At 37.0% G+C, this 5,786-nt stretch overlaps 1 non-coding gene across 1 annotated transcript; it reads right to left on the bottom strand.

The window, feature by feature from the left end:
• Positions 1-2,130: 2,130 nt before the first annotated feature.
• On the bottom strand, positions 2,131-2,237 carry LOC141603405 (small nucleolar RNA R71). The gene has a single exon (XR_012525284.1). It is a non-coding gene; the product is annotated as a small nucleolar RNA R71 (small nucleolar RNA).
• Positions 2,238-5,786: the final 3,549 nt, after the last annotated feature.

A 5,786-nucleotide genomic window follows, 5' to 3' on the forward strand; every position in this document is an offset into this window, starting at 1 on the left:
CTTACGTATTCTTTATATGAGATTTAATAATGATATTTAAATCATGTGATCGCACTATTGTTGAGGACACATTTCCCAACACCCCTTCCCCCTTTCAATTGTTTTAAGTGTCGTGTGTCATTGGATATTTTGGGTATTATTATTATTATTATTATTATTATTATTATTATTATTATTATTATTATTATTATTATTATTATTATTATTATTATTATTAGTTCAATAAATCTTGTAATTAGAGGGGATTATATATATTGCCTCTCTCACACACATTACACTACCTACATATTAGAATAGAATTAGACTAGTTAGTTCATCTTTCTCTCAACATTTGTAGAACCCTAATATTTCCTCTCTCATTTTCATTCAATAAAAAGTTGTAATCTTTCTTTAATTATTAGTTTAATTCTTCCTTTGTTTATGCAAGTTCTTCAATTTCCAATAGTTTACATTTAGTTATTTGGGTTGTATTTGGAAGACAAGAAGAAATTCATCTTCCATTATTGTCCAAGCTTGTTCCTTTCCTCTTTGTTGGTAAAATTCTCATCTTTTATTTACATTTATTTTCATTTGTTTACATTTATGTTCTTTACTTAATGTTTTCATTCAAAGTTTCTATCTTTATTATGTTTAGCATGTTTGTGTGTGTATTGTTCCATGTTATTGTTAGTTTTTCATCCTTAAACATGTGTGAGTAGTTCTCCTCTAGGGCTTAGGGGGATCTCGGGTCTATAATGGGTACGATTTTGGGTTAGAATTATAAGGAATTGGGTGTTTTATTGGTTGTCACTTTCTTGCACATGAAGTGTTTGTAAAATTGCTCCTATGAAAGTTTGAGTATTTTCTCACATGTTTAGTTGTCTTGGTGTCTATACTAGTGGATGAACAATCTTGGTTTGTAGACTATTGGATGATCTTTGTGCATGAGTATGACGGGTTTTAGTTAATCACATGAAAGTGGGTTAACGAATTCTAGGTGTCCTAAGACATTAAGCATAATTCCTTGACTAATTGAATCACCTATTCCCCATGTTTGCCTTGTTTCATGCCCAATGACCCGAGTGAACCCGAAAGCTCTAGTCTTTCTCATATTGATTAATTACAATTGCATTTAGTTTAATTTTATTCCTTATTTGCATCTTAGTTTTATATTAATCAACATCTTATTTTTATTTGACTAAAATAGGACTTAAACAAACCAAGTATCTAACCCCCGCCATCTTTGTGTTCGACACCCGACTAAATACTACTTTTAATTGGGTTCTTTATAAATAGTTTTTGATAAGGGAAGCGACGACAAAACCCTATATCAAAATGGCGCCGTTGTCGGGGATGGCGTTAGGTTATATTTAGTTTAACAAGAGTCTTAGCTTTAGTCTTATCTCACTTGTTAGTTTGTTTTAGTAGTTGTGTGTTTCATTGTAGAGTGTGTGATTTCTTGCTTTCCCCTAGTGTGTAAAGACACTAGGAGACTAACGGTTTATTGAGTGCATGCCTAGAAGGAACCACCAAGCTCTACTCTTCAATTCCGACCCCGAGAGGCTTTTTAGGACCTTGAGGACAAGGACCCTTGATAGAGTTCGGAACCCTCCACGGGCAAACATTGATCAACCAAATTCACACACCCCACAAAATATTGATACCACAACCACACTTCAACCAAACATCACAATTGAGACTCTACTAGAAAACCCTTTTCATAACTTCCCTATTCCAAATAACCCACCTCAATCACCACCCCCTCATATACCAAATCCTCCACCACAAATAGCTCTACCAGATCACAACCGGCCTAACCATAATGATTCATGTAACCCTATTAATTTTGGCACCTTTGCCCCAAACAACTTTGAAATGCATCCCGCCCAAGTCGGGTTGATTGAGAAGGATTTGTTCGGGGGGCATATTGAAGAGGATGCTCATGCTCACCTCCGGAAGTTTAGGAGGAAGGTTTCAATGATGAAAAAGAATGGGGTGTCCGAGGACACCTTGATAATGATGTTGTTTCCGTTTTCATTGACGGGCAAGGCGGACCGGTGGTTGAACATTCACCCCTCGGATACCTTCACGACATGGGATGCCTTGGCTAAAGCATTCATGGCCAAATATTACCCTTCATCAAAGACCGCAATGCTCCGTAATGAGATTCATACATTTCAACAAGAAGATGGGGAGTCTTTAGGTGAAGCTTGGGACCGATATCAAGACTTAATAGCAAGTTGTCCCCATCATGGAATCTCGGAATGGTACATCACTCAAACATTCTTTCAAACATTGCTACCTAGGACTAAGGAGATGGTAAATGCCTCCGCGGGGGGAGTATTTGATCACTTGAATGATGAAGAGGGCACAGCATTGATCAAGAAAATGGTAGATTCGGAAGCAAACTATGGTTCTAGAGTAAACATGCTAAGAAGGAATGGAAAGTTCCCTAAGGAAAACCCCTCCAACTCCGAGACAAATGCCAAGCTCGACTTACTCACAAAATAACTTGAAAAGATTCAAAGAAATCAAGTGCACCAAGCCACGACCTCACATGGGCCACCCATGGAGGAAGTGGTTATAGCTTCAAGTTGTGAGCTTTGTGGATGTTAGAAATCTATATCTCATTACTTTACATATTCATATATGTGATGAATTAATTTAGTCATAAAATTAATTATAAATCTTATGCATGCAAACTAAAATAGATAAGTGAAGAAATCGTTTTCTCGCCATATGATTTTCGGATTAAAAGGGCACAAGTGAGTTCTCCTACTCACTTGTTCTTGAACTTCCAAATATTGGATAAACAAGGTTCAAATTAGAACCTCTCCCAAAAGCATATACCCAAGATAACCCCTTAATAGATTAATATTATTAGATCTAGAATAATAATAATCTTACTTAAATTGACCCAAAAGGTTTTTGTGTCCTCTTGAATTTTCGGCCAAGAGGAGAGGAATTTTGGAGTATTTTTGTTTCTCTTTCTAAATTTCTTTAAGTTTATTATGTGAATGAATGAATAATACACTAACTATTGCATGTAGTGTAAGAGTAGAAAAATAAGCAAAACATTTGCTCTTTTTCATGTGGGAAAACCGAAATATGGAAAAGGGAGAGAGCCCAATGCATGCTCTCCTTTTCTTCCCAAGAGAAAGCTATGTATGCAAGGCTATAAGTAGGCATTATCATTATGTTTTCCACTTATAATTAATCAACAAAATTTTATCCTAAATACTCCCGCCATTTCGGTACACATACATAAAATGGATGAGTCCATTTTATTTGTGATTTTGTCAATATGTCACATGTGACACATTTCATGACATCTTATTTATAAAATGTATTTTTATCCATTAAAACTCAACATATTAATAAAATATGTCACTTATAAAATTAACATAGTAATTCACAATTACTTGTACAAAAAATGGTTTACCAATTTATAAATCACAACATCTTGTATTTATAATAAATTATTCATTCTGTTTCAATTGTTTCCGTAAACAATAATTTCATCTAAGTAATAAAACAATTCGATTACTTAGACCGTATCTTATTTAATCAAATTACAATTAGACACGTAAATATTACTTCCAAAATCGTTCGTCAATTTTAAGCAATTTAATTAACCGGTATCAGCATACGATCAATTAAATAATCAATTAAGAGTGTTACCCTTTAGGTATGACCTAAGGGGATCAATTGATCACCACCGTCGCACGACAGTAATGTCAAACTCTAGTCAGCCAATCATTACCGATATGTGTGGACCAGTTGACTGTAAAAATTACATCCCACATGTATTCTTAAAATGAGATTTAAACATGTGATCATTATGATCAACAGTTGTGATCGCATTATTGTCGGAGGACACTTATTCCAACAGTGGAGGGAGCGGTTATACCTTTGACTTATGTGCCAACAACTATACTGGTGACTATGAAGAGAATGTTCAAGATGTTAATGCTTTCCAAAGCTATAACAACAATACAAGACCACCAAGACCACCCTACAACAATCCCAATGTCTATAATCCAAACACTAACTTCTACCATCCCGGTTTAAGGAACCACCCCAATTTTAGCTACAAAAGTGCCAATTATCAAAACCCACAACACCTTCAACCACAAGCCCAAAATAATCCACCCGGTTTTTCTCAACCAAGGGAAAATTCCCCAACCAAAGGACTAACCCCGGAAATCAAAACCAATGGCCAAACAACAATCAAAACCAAAACTATGGTAACCAACCACAAGGGTACCAAGATTTTGGTGGAAATCAAAGCAACCAAGGGTTTTACCAAGGGAATCAAGTGAACCAATCAAATCAAGGATTTGGGCAAGGGTATGTTCAAGGGTTTCAAGAACAAGGCCAAGGATCAAACTTCAACAACAATGGTCCTAGAGCTAACTTCCAAGAGGGACAAAACAACAACCAAAATTCCAACTTTAGAGATCAAGGATATGGCTTTCCTCTTCCAATTTTCAACCAACCTTTCAACCAAGAGCCACCACCCCAAGCTAGTAATTCCATGGGAGATGATAAATATGACAACTTGGTGAAGTTGATAGGGGATTTGGCAAGTAATACACAACAACAAATCAAGAGTCTTGAAGCTAAAGTGGCTTCCCAAGCTCTCATGAGTTCTCAAAAACCACCGGGTGTATTTCTAAGACAAGGGCAAAATCCAAGGGACCCTATGAAGGCAAAGGAAGTTAATGATTATCATGGTTGGAGTTGAAGAGGAAAAAGAAGAGTCATTTGATTTGCCAAGTCAAGAGGAGTTATCTTACACTACTCCCTCTTCCATGTCTATGGAAACATTCCGAGAAGTTGACCATGAGCCCGAAAAAGAGAGCATAGAAGACTATGTGCTTGAGCAAATAATGACAATTCATGGTACAAGCTTGGATGTTGAAGTCGACCCGGATAAGGGAGAGATGGTTATGACTACACCAACCATTATGAGTGAATAATTTGTGCTTGAAGAAATTGTGGGAGCACCAAATGTGATGGTAGAAGTTGAGGAGAAGCCGGAAAAAGAAGAGATGGTCATGATGGAAGAACACTCTTTGGCCATTAGTGAGCATGAGCTTGATTTCTCAAGTGAGGAGTGCAATGTGGTCAAATCTAAATAAATCCACGTCAAACTTGATGACCCCGGGAGTTTCTCAATTCAATGTACCGTTGGTGACCAAAAGGTTGATAATGCTTTATGTGACCTAGGGGCAAGTGTGAGTGTCATACCACTTGCCCTTGTGAAGAGGTTGAATATTTCAAGCTTAACCCACACTTCCATTACAATTAAGCTTGCCGACGAGACAATCAAATCTCCAAATGGGATTCTCAAGGATATCATGGTTCAAATTGGTAATCTTTCAATTCCTACTGATTTTGTTGTGTTGGACATCCCTATGGGAAGGCGCTCTCGTGTCATTCTTGGTAGGCCATTCTTGGCCACGGGAGGAGCCGTCATAGATGTCAAAGAGGGACAATTGTCATTCAAAGTTGGGAAGGAAAAAGTTGAATTCAAGCTACCACATGCTGCTTCAAAGAAAACCGTGATTCAAAACATGTTTGCCGTGGAGACATTAGAACTCCATGCGAATGAAGATGAGAACATGGATCTCTTAATTTCTTGTGAGCCTAAAGTTGATGATGAGCCACCGGCTAAGTTCCTTGAAGAAGAAGTGAATGCTAAAGATAAATGTGGGGAAACGGGCAAGACTTGGGAAACCGAGTTCAATTCTAGCACCAATGCCCCTCCAAAATCAAAACCGGGAATTGAAAAGAAGAAGCCA

Source organism: Silene latifolia, chromosome 9, assembly GCF_048544455.1.
Source record: "Silene latifolia isolate original U9 population chromosome 9, ASM4854445v1, whole genome shotgun sequence".
Lineage (NCBI taxonomy): Eukaryota > Viridiplantae > Streptophyta > Magnoliopsida > Caryophyllales > Caryophyllaceae > Silene > Silene latifolia.